The sequence below is a fragment of the Chiloscyllium plagiosum genome, unplaced genomic scaffold (assembly GCF_037043375.1).
Source record: "Chiloscyllium plagiosum isolate Xiang-an unplaced genomic scaffold, Cpla_swu_hap1 HiC_scaffold_42, whole genome shotgun sequence".
Classification (NCBI taxonomy): Eukaryota; Metazoa; Chordata; class Chondrichthyes; order Orectolobiformes; family Hemiscylliidae; genus Chiloscyllium; species Chiloscyllium plagiosum.
In genome coordinates this window covers 87,499,079-87,520,102 of record NW_028270180.1, presented here as the reverse complement: position 1 = coordinate 87,520,102, position 21,024 = coordinate 87,499,079, and the positions used below count along the sequence as shown (strand labels likewise).

Here is a 21,024-nt window from a genome sequence, read left to right as displayed (position 1 = left end):
ACATCTTTTGGATTGTGGGAGGAAACCGGAGCACCCGGAGGAAACCCACGCAGACACGGGGAGAACGTGCAAACTCCACACAGTCAGTCGCCTGAGGCGGGAATTGAACCCGGGTCTCTGGTGCTGTGAGGCAGCAGTGCTAACCAGTGTGCCACTGTGCTGCCCACAATACCTCAGATAGTTCTCCCTCAATACCTCAGAAAGTGCTCCCTCAATACCTCAGGAAGTGCTCACTCAATACCTCAGTCAGTGCTCCCTCAATACCTCAGAAAGTGCTCCATCAATACCTCAGATTGTTCTCCCTCAGTACCTCAGAAAGTGCTCCCTCAGTACCTCAGAAAGTGCTCGCTCAGTACCTCAGAAAGTGCTCCCTCAGTACCTCAGAAAGTGCTCCCTTAATGCCTCTGAAAGTGCTCCCTCAATACCTCAGGATGTGCTCCCTCAATACCTCAGGTATTTCTCCCTCAATATCTCAGATAGTGCTCCCTCAATATCTCAGATAGTTCTTCCTCAGTACCTCAGATAGTGCTCCCTCAATACCTCAGAATGTGCTCCCTCAATATTTCAGATAGTTCTCCCTCAATACCTCAGATCGTGCTCCCTCAATACCTCTGAAAGTGCTCCCTCAATACGTCAGAAAGTGCTCCCTCAATACCTCAGAAAGTGCTCCCTAAAAACCTCAGAGAGTTCTCCCTCATACCTCCGAACGTGCTTCCTCAATATCTCAGAAAGTGCTCCCTCAGTACCTCAGAAAGTGCTCCCTCAGTGCCTTAGATAATTCTCCCTCAGTACCTCAGAAAGTGTTCCCTCGCTACCTCAGATAGTGCACACTCAGTACCTCAGACAGTGCTCCCTCAATACCTCAGAAAGTGCTCCCTCAATACCTCAGAAAGTGCTCCCTCAATACCTCAGTTAGTTCTCATTCAATACCTCAGACAGTGCTCCCTCAGTACCTCACAAAGTGCTCCCTGAATACCTCAGAAAGTGCTTCCTCAATACCTCAGAAAGTGCTCCCTTAATACCGAAGAAAGCATCACTTTGTTGTGTTTAACCCCCAAAGCCCCTTCGACAGTAGCTCCACAAAACATTCACATCCTGAACACTTCAGGGCTCTGGGCTAAGCCCTGCTCCCCCCTTAGATTGTGATCAAACCCCTTCAGACTGTAAGGACCCACATCCACCCGTGTCCAAGATTGGAGCCCAGGTCCCCAGAACATTACTTGTCTCTCTGGATTAATTTTAGAATTCCTACAGTGTAGAAGCAAGCCATTCCGTCCATTGGCTCTTCACTGACTGTCTGAACAGCATCCCACCCAGACTCACATCCTCTACTCTATCCCTGTAATGCTGCATTTCCCATGGCAGCTTTGGGCGGTGGGAGGGAACTGGAGCTCCCGGAGGGAACCCGCACAGATACAGAGAGAATGTGTAAACTCCACACAGACAGTCACTGGGAGTTAGAATCAAACCACTGAGGCACCATGCTGTCCTCTCTCCTTGGATGCCATCTCATCTAACCTTTTACTAAGCAGTCTCCCATGTGAAACCTTCTCATCTGTTTCCTTGGTCATCCCTTCAAAAGCTCTATCAAGTTGGGTACATCATTTCCACAAACAAAGCCAAGCTGACCTTCCCTAATCAATTCTTGCTTTTCCAAATACATGTAAGTTGTCTCTCAGAATGCCCTCCAACAGCTTACCCACCACTGCCACCAGGCTCACAGCTCCATAGTTCAATGGCTGTTCCTTGCAGCCTTACTTCAATAATGGCCCATCATTAATCACCCTCCAGTCTTCAGGCACCTCACCCGTTGTCACTGATCGGTCCATCTGACAAGGCCATCTCCATCCTTCTGTAACCTAAGGCTATCATCCTCAGTATTTATCACCCAACCAATACCCATATCATTCATGAACCCAATGATTAACCCTCCACCATTCAAACCTAAATCTTTTCTATCAACCACATCAGCAAGACCCCAACAGTGAGACATGAACAGACAGAGATTTCTAACTGGGCCATCACTGTCTGCTTCCTGCCACTCAGCATTCTGCACCAAATTCCTTGGATCTTGAGTTTTTATGATCACTATCAGTTTCCAGTATGGGTCCTGATAAAAGCCTGACTGACCTCCAAGCAGACGACAGGAAAGTATTGCCCTTATTTACACAGCTGGTCACCTCCTTAAAAAGTGCACTCCCATTGGTCAGACCTGCCCTCCCCTTAACACAACCATTCTGACTGTTCATCATGAACTCCAGTCTCTGTAAATGCTGATTAATTCTATCTCCCAAAATTGCTTCCAACAGACATCCCACCCACGATATTAGCCTGACTGGCCTGGAGCTGCCTGGTATATCCCATGTTCCTACTTGAATAACAGGACCACATGGTCAGTCCGACGGCACCTCTCCTGTGGCCAGAGGGGAATTGAAAATGTTTGCAAGTGTCCCTGCTACTTCCTCCATCACCTCATTCGGTAAACTGAGATACATTTCCACCGTCTTTGGAGATTTATTGGGCTGTAAGAAGGCCAGACCACTCAGAACCATCTCTCTCTATATATGCTAATTCATTTAATTGTATCACAGAGCATCTCCACGATTTCATACCGTCCCTGTCCCAATGAGCATTGACACAATGCATCCATTCACTGTAGCCTCTGGGTCCATGCACAAATTCTCACTGTGTTCCACAACCGACTCTTTCTCTCATTATCAATTCACCCTTAATGTCACTGTAAAGTCCTTTCAGATTTTTATTTCCTCTCTTAGCACTCCTCGTTCCCAGACAAATAGCCTGCAATACGATTTGGAGGAGTGTGGGATGTCATTCTGGATGTGGATTAGCATTGGGAAGCTCAGAAATAAGGAACACATGACTGTGCTGAGTGTGGGGCAGTGGGATTCATTTGGGATGAGCAGACGGTAGCTGAGGAATAAGCCTCAGCCCTGTCGGCTGCAAAGGGACTTGGATATGATGCAGAGCTGGGCTGAGGAGTGGCAGATGGAGTTCTACCCTGCCAAGTGTGAGGTTGTCCATTTTGGAAAGACAAATAAGAATGCGGAATACAGGGTTAACGGTAGGGTTCTTAGTGAGGTGGAGGAGCAGAGGGATCTTGGGGTCTATGTTCGTAGATCTTTGAAAGTTGCCACTCAGGTGGATAGAGCTTGTAAGAAGGCCTATGGTGTATTAGCGTTCATTAGCAGAGGGATTGAATTCAAGAGTCGTGAAGTGATGTTACAGCTGTACAGGACTTTGGTTAGGCCACATTTGGAGTACTGTGTGCAGTGCTGGCCGCCTCACTTTAGGAAATATGCGGAAGCTTTGGAGAGGGTGCAGAGAAGATTTACCAGGATGTTGCCTGGAATGGAGAATAGGTCGTACAAGGATAGGTTGAGAGTGCTTGGCCTTTTCTCGTTGGAACGGCGAAGGATGAGGGGTGACTTGATAGAGATTTATAAGATGATCAGGGGAATAGATAGAGTAGACAGTCAGAAATTTTTTCCCCAGGTACAACAGAGTGTTACAAGGGGACATAAATTTAAGGTGAAGGGTGGGAGGTATGGGGAGATGTCAGGGGTGGGTTCTTTACCCAGAGAGTGGTGGGGGCATGGAATGCGCTGCCTGTGGGTGTGGTAGAGTCAGAATCTTTGGTGACCTTTAAGCGGCTATTGAATAGGTACATGGATGGGTGCTTAAGCTGGGACAAATATTCAGCACAACATCGTGGGCCTAAGGGCCTGTTCTGTGCTGTATTGTTCTATGTTCTATATCCTCTGACAGTGCAGCACTCTCTCAGTACTGACCCTCTGACAGTGCAGCACTCCCTCAGTACTGACCCTCTGACAGTGCAGCGCTCCCTCAGTACTGACCCTCTGACAGTGCAGCTCTCCCTCAGTACTGACCATCTGACAGTGCAGCGCTCCCTCAGTACTGACCCTCTGACAGTGCAGCACTCCCTCAGTACTGACCCTCTGACAGTGCAGCTCTCCCTCAGCACTGCTCCTTTGACCCTGCAGCACACCCTCAGAAATGACGCTCTGACACAACAGCTTTCCCTCAGTACTGACACTCATACAGTGTGGCATCCCCTCAGTACTGACCCTCCGATAATGTGGCACTCCCTCAATACAGCTGCTCTTACAGTGCAGCACTCTCTCGGTACTGACCCTCCGATAACGTGGCATTTTCTCAGTACCAACCCTCCGGCAGAGCAGAACTCTCTCAGTACTGACAATCTGACAGTGCGGCACTGCCTCATTCCTGCACTTCTGATAGTCCAGCAATGCCTCAGTACTGACCCTTTGGCAGTGCAGCACTCCCTCAGTACTGACCCTTTGGCAGTACAGCACTCCCTCAGTACAGACCTTCTGACAGTGCAGCACTCCCTCAGTACTGACCCCCTGAAACAACACTCCCTCAGAACTGACACACTGATCGTGTAGCTCTCCCTCAGTAATGTCCCTTTGAGCGTGCATCACTCTCTCAGTACTGACCCCCTGGCAATGCAGCAATCACTCAGTACAGACTGTCCGACAGATAGCATGGCACTACCTCACTACTGACCCCTCACAGCGCGGTGATCCCTCAGTACTAATCCCCTCAGAGTGCGTTGACCCCTCAGTTCTAACCCTTTCACAGTGCAGCGCTCCCTCAGTCGTAACCCTCTCACAGTGCGACACTCTGACAGCATGGCGATCCATTAGTACTGACTGTCAGAGAGTGCACACTTCATCATTACTGACCCTCTCCCTGCACAGCAATCCCTCCATCCTGACGTTCTGACAATGCAGCACTCCCTCCACACTGACCCTCTGACAATGCAGCACTCCCTCCACACTGACCCTCTGACAATGCAGCACTCCCTCCACACTGACCCTCTGACAATGCTGCACTCCCTCCATCCTGACGTTCTGACAATGCAGCACTCCCTCCACACTGACCCTCTGACAATGCTGCACTCCCTCCACACTGACACTCTGACAATGCTGCACTCCCTCCATACTGACCCTCTGACAATGCTGCACTCCCTCCACACTGACTCTCTGACAATGCTGCACTCCCTCCACACTGATCCTCTGACAATGCTGCACTCCCTCCACACTGACCCTCTGACAATGCTGCACTCCCTCCACACTGACCCTCTGACAATGCTGCACTCCCTCCACACTGACCCTCTGACAATGCTGCACTCCCTCTACACTGACCCTCTGACAATGCTGCACTCCCTCCACACTGACCCTCTGACAATGCTGCACTCCCTCCACACTGACCCTCTGACAATGCTGCACTCCCTCCACACTGATCCTCTGACAATGCTGCACTCCCTCCACACTGACCCTCTGACAATGCTGCATTCCCTCCACACTGACTCTCTGACAATGCTGCACTCCCTCCACACTGATCCTCTGACAATTCTGCACTCCCTCCACACTGACTCTCTGACAATGCTGCACTCCCACCACACTGACCCTCTGACAATGCTGCATCCCCTCCACACTGATCCTCTGACAATGCTGAACTCACTCCACACTGACCCTCTGACAATGCTGCACTCCCTCCACACTGACCCTCCGACAATGCTGTACTTCCTCCACACTGACCTTCCGACAATGCTGTACTCCCTCCACACTGACCCTCTGACAATGCAGCACTCCCTCCATACTGACTCTCTGACAATGCTGCACTCCCTCCACACTGACTCTCTGACAATGCAGCACTCCCTCCACACTGATCCTCTGACAATGCTGCACTCCCTCCACACTGACCCTCCGACAATGCTGTACTCCCTCCACACCGACCCTCTGACAATGCTGCACTCCCTCCACACTGACTCTCCGACAATGCTGTACTCCCTCCACACTGACCCTCCGACAATGCTGCACTCCCTCCACACTGACCCTCTGACAATGCTGCACTCCCTCCACACTGACCCTCTGACAATGCTGCACTCCCTCCACACTGACCCTCTGACAATGCTGCACTCCCTCCACACTGACCCTCTGACAATGCTGCACTCCCTCCACACTGACCCTCCGACAATGCTGCACTCCCTCCACTCTGAACCTCTGACAGTGCTGCACTCCCTCCACACTGACCCTCCGACAATGCTGTACTCCCTCCACACCGACCCTCTGACAAAGCTGCACTCCCTCCACTCTGAACCTCTGACAATGCTGCACTCCCTCCACATTGATCCTCTGATTGTGATGCACTCCCTCAGTACTGACTCTCTGGCAGAGTGGAAGTAGCCCTATACTGACCCTCCGACATTGTGGACCAATCTCAGGACAAAACCTCTGACAGTACAGCACTCCATCACAAATGACACTCTGACAGTACAGCACTGCCTCAGTACTGACTCATTGACAGTGTAGCAGTCCCTCAGTACTGACCCTCTGACAGTGCAGCACTCCCTCAGTACTGACCCTCTGACAGTGCAGCACTCCCTCAGTACTGACCCTCTGACAGTACAGCACTGCCTCAGTACTGACCCTCTGACAGTACAGCACTGCCTCAGTACTGACCCATTGACAGTGTAGCACTCCCTCAGTACTGACCCATTGACAGTGTATCACTCCCTCAGTACTGACCCATTGACTGGGTATCACTCCCTCAGTACTGACCCTCTGCCTCGGTCCTGCACCTCTGACAGTCCAGCAGTGCCTCAGTACTGTCTGTTTGACAGTGTAGCACTCTCTCTGTACTAACCCTCTGTCAGTGCAGCACTCCCTCAGTACTGACCCGCTGACAGTTCAGCATCCGCTCGGTACTGACTTGCTGACAGTGCAGCACTCTCTCAATACTGACCATCTGACTGTGCGGAACGCCCTCTGTACTGACCCGCTGATAGTTCAGCACCCGCTCGGTACTGACTCGCTGACAGTGCAGCACCCGCTCGGTACTGATCCTCTGACAATACTGCACTCTCTCAATACTGACCATCTGACTGTGTGGAATGCCCTCAGTACTGACCCGCTGATAGTTCAGCACCCGCTCGGTCCTGACTCTCTGACAGTGCAGCACTCCCTCAGTACTGACCCTCTGACAATGCAGCACTCTCTCTGTCCCGACCCTCTGAAATAGCACTCACTCGGAACTGACACTCTCACTGTGTAGCGCTCCCTCAGTACTGACCTTTTGATAGTACATGCTCCCTCAGTTCCTACCCTATGACAGTGTAGTGCTCGTTCAGTACTGACCCTCTGATGGCGCAGTGCTCTCAGACTACAGAGCTTCAGACAGTGCGGCATTCCCTCTGGACTGAACCTCTGACAGTGAGGTGCTCCCTCACTACTGACTGTCCGACAGTGCGGTGATCCCTCAGTGCTCACCCTCTGGCAATGCAGCAGCCCCTCAGTACTGACCCTCTGACAGCGCAGTGATCCCTCAGTGCTGACCCTCTGACAGTGCGGCACTCACTCAGTACTGACGCTCACACAGTGCAGAACGTCCTCAGTACTGACCATCTGACACTGTGGCAGTGCCCCCATACCGACCGTGTGACAGTGCGGTACACCCTCAGTACTGACCCTCTGACAGTGCTGCTCTTTGACTGAGCAGCGCACCTTTAGTTCTGAAATTCTGACAGTGCAGCACTCCCTCAGTACTAACTCTTTGAGAGTGCAGCACTCCCTCATAACTGACACTCTGACAGTGCTGCACTCTCTCAGTACTGACCCTCTGACAGTGCAGCACTCCCTCAGTACTGACCCTCTGACAGTGCTGCACTCTCACAGTAATGACCCTCCGACAGTGCAGCACTCCCTCAGTACTGACCCTCCGACAGTGCAGCACTCCCTCAGTACTGACCCTCTGACAGTGCAGCACTCCCTCAGTACTGACCCTCTGACAGTGCAGTACTCCCTCAGTACTGACTCTCTGACAGTGCAGCACTCCCTCAGTACTGACCCTCTGACAGTGTTACACCCCCTCAGTAATGACCCTCTGACAGTGCAGCACTCCCTCAGTACTGACCCTCTGACAGTGCAGCACTTCCTCAGTAATGACCCTCTGACAGTGCAGCACTCCCTCAGTACTGACCATCTGACAGTGCAGCACTCCCTCAGTACTGACCCTCTGAAAGTGTTACACCCCCTCAGTAATGACCCTCTGACAGTGCAGCACTTCCTCAGTACTGACCCTCTGACAGTGCAGCACTCCCTCAGTACTGACCATCTGACAATGCAGCACTCCCTCAGTACTGACCCTCTGACAGTGCAGCACTCCCTCAGTACTGACCCTCTGACAGTGCAGCACTCCCTCAGTACTGACCCTCTGACAGTGCAGCACTTCCTCAGTACTGACCCTCTGACAGTGCAGCACTCCCTCAGTACTGACCCTCTGACAGTGCAGCACTCCCTCAGTACTGACCCTGTGACAGTGCAGCACTCCCTCAGTACTGACCCTCTGACAGTGCAGCACTCCCTCAGTACTGACCCTCTGACAGTGCAGCACTCCCTCAGTACTGACCCTCTGACAGTGCAGCACTCCCTCAGTACTGACCCTCTGACAGTGCAGCACTCCCTCAGTACTGACCCTCTTTTCTTCTATTTCATAGAGTCTTGTGGAAATTTGGAGACATTGGGTCTGCAGATTCTGAGGAAGCCTGAGAGAGACACACAAACCAAACCCTGTCTGAAACTCTCTGTAATAGACTATTCAGAGGCACAGAGTCACAGAGGTGCACAGCTTGGAAATGGACCCTCCTGTCCAACTCGTCCATACCAACCAGATATTCTCATCTCATTTCATTCCATTAGCTAGCACTTGGCTGATATCCCTCTAAACCCTTCCTGTTCACATACTCATCCTGATGCCTTTTAAATGTCACAATTGTACCAGCCCCCATCACTTCCTCTGGCAGCTACCTGCATGCCCTTGAATAAGTGCTCAAACATTCATACTGTCGATACAAACTCTAATAAACACCAACCTACGAAATGCTATCATTGTCATTTTCAACCCACTCTGAGCTCCTTCATTACCCTGATTTCAACACAGGTAATGAAACAGTGTTAGTGACCATCCACCGTAACCCTGTTATAAAACTTATTTTCACATGTGGCTTGTATGTGATTCCCACACCCTCTAATAGTTGTCTGGAAGGTGTGGATGAGCTGTACTCTCCTGCTGCAGTCCTTGGGTGTCCCACAGTGATGTTAGGGAGGGAGCTCCAGGATTTTGACCTGAACCACGTAAAGAGCTCTCTTACTGGAGTGCCCTTTTTAGTTGGGAAGTTATAGACCAGGAGGACCCGAGAGCTGCTGTCTTGTCAGAGAGGCCTGGTGGGTCACACACCTCAGGTGAGGGGTGAGGTTGAGAAGCTGGGGCCTTCATGGTAATTTCAGACATGATAGAGATTAAGCCAACAATGTTGGCATCACGAACCTGTTAGCTGTGGTAACTGACCCCCCTTTGTAGCAGAGGGAATCAATCCCTTTAATAGAGCAAGGTTGAGAATTCAACACTAAAATCAATCTGTACGGACGCGCTGGAGACCTGAACCATCAATACAGAGATTGCTGAAGAAACTTAGCATGTCCGGCAGCATGTCTGAAGGGAGAGGGAGAGACAGAGAGAGAGTTCACCTTTCAATCCAGTGATTTCTGCGGGAAGGTTCCATCAGAACAGACCGTTTTGAGGAAGGGTCACTTGAAATGCGAATTGTTCCTCTCTCTCTTCACCGTTGCTACCTGGTGAATTCTGCTGAATATCCCCACCATCTGTTTGATTGAGAATTTGACCTGATCCAAGCGTCACTGAGTCATTCAGTCAGTGTGCAATGCCCTGAGGCTGCTTCTGCTGAAAGTTGACAAACAGGTTTAAGGCTTTGTAAGGTATTGTATTCGGAGGGCGGGGTACATGGGAGAACAGATACAGAACACAGGCACTTCACAAAGATCCTTCTCAATGTAACTTTGTGATGTTAATTCAGAAGAAACAGCTCAGACCTAACATTTCAGTTAATCAGCCAAGGGGAGTATATATGTAATTGCAAAGACTTGTTATACAGACTGTACAGAACCGAACTTTAGTGACTATGTTTGTACGTAAAGTTTTTTTGTGAATAAAGTATCTTTTTGAAATTGATATAAATATTTTTTCGAGGGGGACCAAGCATCTTGAGCATGTGGAGGCATTGCCCTTGTCCCTAGTCTTTCTTAAATAAACGCTAGACAAGTTCGATACTCCCCGGGTACAGACATCAAACGGTCATCAACGGGAGGAGATGGTGGGTTGGTCACAGGGGGCTCAGTGTTGCCTCACCCCACCCGGGTTCGATTCCAGCCTCGGGCGACTGTCTGTGTGGAGTTGGCACATTGTCCCCGTGCCAGCCTCCGGGTGCTCCAGTTCCCACCCACTGTCCAAAGATGTGCAGGCTGGGTGGGTTAGCCAGAGGAAATGAAGGGATCCGGGGATAGAGGGGGTAGGATGGGCTGTTCTGCCGAGGGTGAGTGTGAACCTGATAGGCCGAATGACCTGCTTCCACATCTTAGGGATTGTATGATCAATCCAGAGACTCAAATAATGTTCTGTGCCCTGGGCTCCAATCTTGGAGGTGGCTGTGGGTCATCACAGTGAGAACAGGTTTGGGGATGAACACGGTCCAAGCGGGCAACAGGTTTGCTTTCTGAGGTGTTGAGGGCATGAATGTTCTGTCGAGGTGCTTTGGGGATAAACATACTGAGGGGATGGTTTCTAAGGTATTGAGGGAGCACTATCTGTCAGTACAGGGTGCAGATGGTCGAAAGGTACAGATACACTTCATAGAACATAGAACATAGGACATCGAACAGTACAGCACAGAACAGGCCCTTCAGCCCTTGATGCTGTGCCGACCATCGATCCTCATGTAAGGGAAACCTAAAGTATGAACCCTCAAATTTCTATGACCATATGCATGTCCAGCAGTCACTTAAATATCCCCAATGACCTCACTTCCACAACTGCTGCTTGCAACGCATTCCATGCTCTCGCAACTCTCTGCTTAAAGAACCCGCCTCCGACATTCCCTCTATATTTTCCTCCAAACAGCTTAAAACTATGACCTCTCGTGTTAGCAATTTCTGCCCTGGGAAAAAAGTGTCTGGCTATCGACTCTATCTATGCCTCTCATTATCTTGTATACCTCAATTAGGTCCCCTGTCTTCCTTCTTTTTTCCACTGAAAGAAGTCCGAGCTCAGTCAACCTCTCTTTGTTAGATAAGCACACCATTCCAGGCAGCATTCTGGTAAACCTCCTCTGAATCCTCTCCAAAGCATCCACATCTTTCCTATAATAGGGCGACCAGAACTGGACACAGTATTCCAAGTGCGTTCTAACCAAAGTTTTATAGAGCTGTATCAAGATCTCACGACTCTTAAACACAATCCTCCTGTTAATGAAAGCCAAAACACCATATGCTTTCTTAACAACCCTGTCCACCTGGGTAGCCATTTTAAGGGATCTATGTACCTGCACACCAAGATCCCTCTGTTCCGTCACACTGCCAAGAATCCTGTCTTTAATCCTGTACTCAGTTTTCAAATTTGACCTTCCAAAATGCATCACCTCCATTTATCCAGGTTGAACTCCATCTGCCACCTCTCAGCCCATCTCTGCATCCTGTCAATGTCCCGCTGCAGCCAACAACAGCCCTCTATACTGTCAACGACACTCCAACCTTTGTGTTGTCTGCAAACTTGCTGACCCCTCCTTCAATCCCCTCATCCAAGTCATTAATAAAAATTACAAACAGTAGAGGCCCAAGGACAGAGTCCTGTGGAACACCACTCACCACTGACTTCCAGGCAGAATATTTTCCTTCTACCTCCACTCGCTGTCTTCTGTTCGCCAGCCAATTCTGCATCCAGACAGCTAAGTTCCCCTGTATCCCATTCCTCCTGACCTTCTGAATGAACCTACCATGGGGAACCTTATCAAATGCCTTACTGAAGTCCATATACACCACATCCACAGCTCGACCCTCATCAACTTGCCTAGTAACATCCTCAAAGCACTCAGTAAGGTTTGTGAGGCATGACCTGCCCCTCACAAAGCCGTGTTGATTGCATTAAATCAAGCCATGCTCTTCCAGATGCTCATAAATCCTGTCCCTCAGAATCCTTTCTAACTCCTTACAGACGACAGACGTGAGATTGTCTGGTCTGTAATTGCTGGGGATTTCCCTATTTCCTTTCTTGAAGAGAGGAATTATATTTGCCTCCCTCCAGTCCTCAGGTACGACTCCAATGGAGACCGAGGATGTAAGGATCTTCACAAGCAGCGAAGCAATCACATTTCTCACTTCCCAAAGCAGCCGAGGACAAATCTGGTTTGGCCCTGGCGACTTGTCAATCTTAATGTTTGTCAAAATGTTCAGCACATCAGCTTCCTCAATCTCTATCTGTTCCAGCATGCTTACCTGCTCCTCAATGGTTTCATTCACTACAAGGTCCTTTTCTTTAGTAATGACAGAAGCAAAAAACTCATTTAGGGGGTTCCCCTGCCTCCTCAGACTCTACACACAAGTTCCCTATGCTATCCCTGAGCGGCCCTACTCTTTCTTTGATCATTGTCTTACTCCTCACATCCGTGTAAAATGTCTTTGGATTCTCCCTAATCCTTCCTGTCAAGCCTTTTTCCTGCCCCCTCCTGGTTCTCCTCAGGCCATTATTGAGCTCCTTCCTCGCCTGCCTGTAATCCTCTAGAGCTGACCAAGACCCTTCCTTCCTCCACCTTACGTAAGCTGCCTTCTTTCTTTCGAAAAGAAGCTCCTCCGCTCTCGACATCCAAGGTTCCTTTATCTTACCCCTTCTTGCCTGTCTCAGAGGGACACATTTATGCATCACTCGCAACAACTATTCCTTAAACCGTCTCCACATGTCTGTCGTGGCCTTTCCATGGAATAATTGCTCCCAGTCCATGGTTCCCAACTTACGTCTGATAGTATCATAGTTTCCTTTTCCCCAATTAAATATCCTCCCATTGTGCCTGCTTCTCTCCTCCTCCATGGCTATATAGAATGTGAGGCAGTTGTGGTCACTATCACCAAAATGCTCTCCCACCACAAGATCTGACACCTGCCCCAGCTCATTGCCGAGCACCAAAATCAAAATGGCCTCTCCCCTCGTCGGCCGCTTCAATGTGCTGAGTTAGGAAACCCTCCTGAACACACCTTACAAAACCATCTGCTCGAAGGAGGTTCCAATCTATATTGAGAAAGTTAAAGTCACCCATTACAACAACCCTATTACATTCACTCTTTACCAAAATCTGCTGACCAATGCTTTCTTCAATCTCCCTGCTGCTGTTGGGGGGGTGGGGGGGGCTGTAGTAAACCCCTAATGAGGTGACTGCTCCCTTACTGATCCTAATTTCCACCCATACTGACTCAGTAGGCAGACCCTCCTCGACAATGGTAACTTCTGTAGCTGTGATACCCTCTCTGATTTCCTTTCTGAATTCATTGCATGTGTTGTCCCTCAAGGGTTGGCCAGCACGGTGGCTCAATGGTGGGCACTGCTGTCTCACAGCATCAGGGACCCAGCTTCGATTCCAGACTCGGGCGACTGTCTGTGTGGAGTTTGCACTTTCTCCCAGTGTCTGCGTGGGTTTCCTCCGGGTGCTGCAGTTTCTTCCCACAGTCCAAAGGTGTGCAGGTTAGGTGAAATGGCCATGCTAAAGTGCCTGTAGTGTTAGGTGCATCAATCAGTGGTAAACGTAGGGGAATGGGTCTGGATGGGTTCCTCTTCAGAGGGTCGGTGTGGACTTGTTGGGACGAAGGGACTGTTTCCACACTGTAGGGAATCTAAGGATCTATCCTTGGACCCTCCTTTTTCTCACCGACATACTGCCAGGAGGTGACATTGTCCAAAAGCACTGTGTTAGGTTTCACATGTAAACTGACACTGCCCAAGTCCCTCTCCCCATCATCTGTCTTCATTACTCCACTGTTACTCAGTTATCAAACTGCTTACCACGCTCCCACTTCTCGATTAACTGCAGTTTTCTCCAATGAAACATTGTAATGGTTAGAACCATTGCCTTCAGTTGCTATTACAAATACCTTTCCCTAACTGCTGAGCCGCTCCGTCCCACTGGGAAATATCTGAGGTACACTACATTCTTTCCAATATTGCTGTTATATCTGACCCCAAGGTGACCTTCTGATCAGACATCCACACAATCACAAACACCAGGAATTCCATTCTGTTACACGTTGCTTGTCTCCCTGTGAGAAACAAAGCTCACACACTTCAATCATTGCAGTCTGAGACAAGATCGGAATCAGTAGTGTCCTATACATCCACTTGCAGTTGGGTGTGATGTCCAGTGCCAGGCAAGGCAGAGGACATACACACACCAAATTCAACAAACTTTCGATATTTATATCATTTGGTTCCTACATAGGGTTTCTTATTTCATTGTTTCCCCCCTTCCCCCCCCCCCCCCCCCCGTTTACATCCTTCACTTCCCGAAGACTGATCCCACCACTCCTGCTCATCCGGCCTTGTCTGTGAAAAAATGCTTAGTTCTGGCCTCACAAGGCCGTTTGACCTCATCCCACTGCAGGTCATTGTTAGGCATATTCTTTCTTCATCAGTATCTACTCTTTCCATCTGGGCCTCTCCCGAGAACACTCTGATCTCTATGACCTCTTTAGTTAGGTTTTGTCCCTGTGTCTCTGTAAAAATGGAAAACCTACTGTTTATACAGGTTTTCGAGCTTGACTGCATCCCCTCACAACATCTTATCTATTTGCCCATAAAATCTACCATTGTTCTGCAATCACGTTTCATGCTGACATACAATGCTAGCTAATACAAAAACAATTATATATTTCCTCCACATAGTTTCCATTCTTGATGACTCAGCTCTTGGCTGAAACAATTACACACTGGTGTGAGTTCATTTACCTTGTATCAGAAATTATAATTGCAGAAATAACATTAATTTACCAATATCCCACATCCCCCTCACCCCAGCTCCATTGCTACTGAAACCCCTTACCCGTGTCGGTGTTGCCTTAAACTTGATGAATCTGAAGCCGAACCCTTGATTTCGTGACTGACCCAGAATCTGCTGCTTTCTGTGTTTCCTGCACAATTACCCCCTGGTCCCTTTGTGGTGCAGCTTTCTACAGTTTCCACCATTTAAATAGCACTCTATTCTTTTATTATCCCCTCCAAAATGACCAACTTCCCATTTTCCCAAATTATACTCCATCTGGCAACTTGTTGCTCCCTTCTCCTGTGCATCTCTCTCACTTCACAATCCTCTTAGAGCTTTACAGTTATGCCTTTTCTGACAGATATCCCCACCCCCCAATTCTTCTAACCGTTTACTGGGAATCCTGGGCAGTGGGAAGCGTGCAGTGTTGCTCTGTTTTCCATGAGACTCTATGGGATGACTAGGAGGAGCTTGCTGCCCATTGGTCAGAATGGAGACAACTTGCCCATGGAGCTGCATGAGCCTTTCACCCCCCATGTTTTATTGATGAGGCACAGCGGCAAGACGGAAGGAAAGAAAAGGAAGGAAATCCTGCTCTCCACATCTCACTGACTCTTGGATCATTCTGTCCCATCTATGAAAGATCTGCCCTGTTCAGTCACATGAAGTCCCAAGGTGGAAACTCCTAGAAACCCACATAGATTTCCCCCTGAACTGACTGCTGACCTCCACAAGGGGTAATGTGTCCAGTCATCCTGGGCCAGGAGGAGGGGATGGTGTGAGTTTCTAACCTGAACTGACAGTGATGGATTTTATAAACTTGTATTACAGGATACTACAGGTAGGTATTCAGATGGTAATCTCAGTAACTGTAACGCCAAACTCTTACTCAATTCATCAGGACCGGGATATTCACATTGTGCGTGAGTATTGTGTTCCAGCTCAATCCCATTTACTGCATAAAAGTTCTCCTTTCAATCATCCCATTCTCTCAATAGTTCTCCCCACACCTTCAATGTGTCCTGTACTCCTTGTATAATGAGCTGATGGGTGTCAGGTTTATTATTATAACGGGTAACTTTTGTAAACCCCTCTGTCACAGCTCCTCAAATTTCCTTTGCTACAAGGAGAGCAATCTCAGTTTCTCCAAATCCCTGATTCCCCAATGTCTGTTTGCTCTCTATAAGGTACACATCAGGTTTGTGTTGGAACAGTGTCCACTCACCTACATCAGTGCACCCCCCCCCCCCCAGCAATGTTAAAGAAAGGGAACATCCTCCAGGACAAAGCACTGTGCCTGAGTGGTGTCCCATCCACCACCTTCAGCATTCCCTCTCTCTACCCCCGAGGTACAATGTCATCACTGTGTAAGAGGCAAAGTCAGTATTGTCCTACCAGACCATAGGGCTGCTCTCTCATTAGGGAGAGATGACTGGTGGTGGTTTAACCTGAAGGTTACCACAGCCCAGGCAAGGGGAGAGGTTGGGAAGGAGAGCCCACCTATTGTAGATCGATATTATCTACCCAATGTATCAGCAACAACTATATCAGACCAATGAATAATGTAAAAGAATATCCAAAACATGCTGCTACAATCCCCCATTCCTTGAACCATCCTGGTAAATCGCCCCTGTGCCTCCTCTCAGGGACCCTGCCATCCTTCCCAATGTGTGGGCGATCTCTGGTTTGCACAGACCCAGCTGCTCTGTGTTCCTGTGGGTAATTCCATCATCGAGCAACAGTTGCACTAATCCTCACTGTCTGGGAGGGTGGGAGACAAGGAATTCCCAACAGCATTTAAGACACATTTCGGTGCACACTGTGATACCAAGACAGATGGTGCGAATGACTGTGTATTGGAAAATGGATCAGGATAGTTTGGTGATAGTTTTCTTTACTGGCACAGACTCAATGGCCCACAGAGCCTTTTTCTTTGCTGTAAACCTCGAGACACTTAATATAGGAATATGACCGGCCACCTTTGAAACAGGGTCAGAAAAAATGATAGTAGATTAGATGACACATGATTGGTGAATGTGTTTGGGAGGAAAGTGAGATGGAGCGGTTTAGGAGGAAATTCTGGAGCTCGATGCAGGAATCTGAAAGAGCCATCATCAAGTGAGAAATAAAAATGGGATATCCGAAAGGCTGCAATCAAAGAAAGGCACATATAGCACAACTTTCAGAGACTGGAGGGGATTAGAGTTAGGGAGGGGTCTGAGGCTGGAGAGGAATTATTAGAGATAAGGAAGATGTTCGCCGAGCTGGGAATTTGTGTTGCAGACGTTTCGTCCCCTGTCTAGGTGACATCCTCAGTGCTTGGGAGCCTCCTGTGACGCGCTTCTGTGATTTTTCCTCCGGCATTTATAGTGGCCTGTCTCTGCCGCTTCCGGTTGTCAGTTCCTGAACCACTATAAATGTCGGAAAAAACATCCCAGAAGGGCTTCACAGGAGGCTCCCAAGCACTGACGATGTCACCTAGACAGGGGACAAAACATCTGCAACACAAATTCCCAGCTCGGCGAACAGAACCACAACAACGATCACCCGAGCTACAAATCTTCTCACAAACTTGGAAGATAAGGAAGAGTTGTGAGGCTGGGTGAGGTGACAGAGATAGGGAGAGATGTGAAGAGGGAGGGATGCAGAGATAGCAAGAATTAGAGTCGTAATGTTATGTAGCATGGAAACAGACCCTGTGATCCAATCAATCGATGTCAAACATAATTCCAAACTGAGGTAATCTCACCTGCCTCCCCTTGGTCCACATGTATCCAAACATTTCCTATGAGGTACCTGTCCAAATGGGTTTCCCGTAGAGTCACTGTGGTGTGGAAACTGGCCATTTAGTGTCAGAGTCATTGAGATGTACAACATGGAAACAGACCCTTCCATCCAACCCATCCATGCTGACCAGATATCCTAAGCTGGAAATGTGTTGCTGGAAAAGCGCAGCAGGTCAGGCGGCATTCAGGGAACAGGAGAATTGACGTTTCGGGCATAAGCCCTTCTTCGGGCTTATGCCCGAAATGTTGATTCTCCTGTTCCCTGGATGCTGCCTGACCTGCTGCGCTTTTCCAGCAACACATTTTCAGCTCTGATCTGCAGCATCTGCAGACCTCACTTTCTCCTCCGACCAGATATCCTAACCCAATCTAGTCCCACCTGCCAGCACCCGGCCCATATCCCTCCAAATCCTGGAAGACTGGTGCCATTATTTGAGAAAGGCGGTAAGGAAAATTCAGCAAACTATAGACCGGTGAGCCTGTAGTCAGAAGAAGGCAAGTTGTTGGAAGGGCGTATGAGGGGTAGGATGTACATGTAATTGGAAAGACAAGATTGATTAGGGATAGTCAGCATGGTTTTGTGCATGGAAATCACTAACTTGGACTTCAGAAAGACGGTCAGCAAGGGTCCACATAACACACAGGTTAGCAAGTTCATCACCATAGAATACAAGGAGATGGGGAGATTTGGATACAAAATTGGCTGGAAGGTCATAGAGTCATAGAGATATACAGCACAGAAACTGACCCTTCGGGCCAACCCGTCCATGCTGACCAGGTATCCCAACCCATTCTAGTCCCACCTGCCAGCACCTAGCCCATTTCCCGCTAAACCCTTCCAAATCATGTTCCCACCGACAGAGGCACCTCAGTTATGTGAACGAGTTGGGTGGGCACTAATTCATTCGGATAATCAATGATTCGGTGAATTGATTAAATGCCTTTCCTCTGGGGCTCGGAGTTTTCAAAGTCTGCTCCCCATTCAGGAGACAGCAGCAGCACACAGCACGAATGCCCACCCACACATAGCCCCCAGTCTGACCCGTACCGCTGTGCAACACCGTCCCCAGCCTGACCCTCAAAGTCGTCCACACACCACCCCCAGCCTGACCCTCACTGCCGGCAACACACCACCCCCAGCCTGACCCTCACTATCGTCCACACACCACCCCCAGCCTGACCCACACTGCCTCCCACACACGACCCCCAGCCTGACCCCTACCGCCGTGCACCACCAGCCCCAGCCTGACCCTCACTGCTGCCCACACACCGTCCCCAGCCTGACCCTCACTGTGTCCCACACACCGTCCCCAACCTGACCCTCACTCCGTCCCCCACACCGTCCCCAGCCTGACCCTAACTCCGTCCCACACACCGTCCCCAACCTGACCCTCACTCCGTCCCACACACCGTCCCCAGCCTGACCCTCACTCCGTCCCACACACCGTCCCCAGCCTGACCCTCACTGTGTCCCACACACCGTCCCCAGCCTGACCCTCACTGCGTCCCACACACCGTCCCCAGCCTGACCCTCACTGCGTCCCTCACACTGTCCCCAGCCTGACCCTCACTGCCGCCCACACACCACCCCCAGCCTGACCCTCACTGCGTCCCACACACTGCCCCCAGCCTGACCCTCACTCCGTCCCACACACCGTCCCCAGCCTGACCCTCACTGCGTCCCACACACCGCCCCCAACCTGACCCTCACTCCGTCCCACACACCGTTCCCAGCCTGACCCTCACTCCGTCCCACACACCGCCCCCAGCCTGACCCTCACTGCCTCCCACACACCGTCCCCAGCCTGACCCTCACTGCGTCCCACACACCGCCCCCAACCTGACCCTCACTCCGTCCCACACACCGTCCCCAGCCTGACCCTCACTGCGTCCCACACACCGCCCCCAACCTGACCCTCACTCCATCCCACACACCGTCCCCAGCCTGACCCTCACTGCGTCCCACACACCGTCCCCAGCCTGACCCTCACTGCTTCCCACACACCGTCCCCAGCCTGACCCTCACTCCGTCCCACACACCGTCCCCAGCCTGACCCTCACTCCATCCCACACACCGTCCCCAGCCTGACCCTCACTGCGTCCCACACACCGCCCCCAGCCTGACCCACACTGCGTCCCACACACCGCCCCCAACCTGACCCTCACTCCGTCCCACACACCGCCCCCAGCCTGACCCTCACTGCGTCCCACACACCGTCCCCAGCCTGACCCTCACTCCGTCCCACACACCGTCCCCAGCCTGACCCTCACTCCGTCCCACACACCGTCCCCAGCCTGACCCTCACACCGTCCCACACACCGTCCCCAGCCTGACCCTCACTCCGTCCCACACACCGTCCCCAGCCTGACCCTCACTCCGTCCCACACACCGTCCCCAGCCTGACACTCACTGCGTCCCACACACCGTCCCCAGCCTGACCCTCACTGTGTCCCACACACCGTCCCCAGCCTGACCCTCACTGCCTCCCACACACCACCCACAGCCTGACCCTCACTGCCGCCCACACACCACCCCCAGCCTGACCCACACTACCTCCCACACACCACCCCCAGCCTGACCCTCACTGCCGCCCACACACCGCCCCCAGCCTGACCCTCACTGCCTCCCACACACCGCCCCCAGCCTGACCCTCACTGCGTCCCACACACTGTCCCCAGCCTGACCCTCACTGTCGCCCACACACCACCACCAGCCTGACCCTCACTGCCTCCCACACACCACCCCCAGCCTGACCCTCACTGCGTCCCATACACCGTCCCCAGCCTGACCCTCACTGCCTCCCACACACCGTCCCCAGCCTGACCCTCACTGCCGCCCACATACCACCCCCAGCCTGACCCTCACTGCCGCCCACATACCACCCCCAGCCTGACCCTCACTGCCTCCCATACACCGTCCCCAGCCTGACCCTCACTGTCGCCCACACACCACCCCCAGCCTGACCCTCACTGCCGCCCACATACCACCCCCAGCCTGACCCTCACTGCCTCCCACCCACCGTCCCCAGCCTGACCCTCACTGCATCCCACACACTGCCCCCAGCCTGACCCTCACTGCGTCCCACACACCGCCCCCAGCCTGACCCTTCCTGCCACCCACACATTGCCCCACAGTCTGACACACACCACCGTCCACTCACCACCCCCAGCCTGACCCTCACTGCTGCTCACACAACACCCCCAGCCTGACCCTCAGCATTGTCGAACACCGCTCCCAGCCTGACTCTCAACGCTGCCCACACATTGTCCCACAGCCTGACACTCACCACCGTCCACTCA

The 21,024-nt window shown here is 51.0% G+C and overlaps 1 long non-coding RNA gene across 1 annotated transcript in view; it reads right to left on the bottom strand.

Annotated features, from left to right (window-relative positions):
* Positions 1-9,749, bottom strand: part of LOC148137977 (uncharacterized) — a 65,758-nt gene extending 56,009 nt beyond the window's left edge. The window contains exon 1 of the long non-coding RNA XR_015754076.1: positions 9,594-9,749. This is a non-coding gene — a long non-coding RNA (uncharacterized LOC148137977). The remainder of the gene's footprint in view (positions 1-9,593) is intronic.
* Between the last annotated feature and the right edge of the window lie 11,275 nt (positions 9,750-21,024).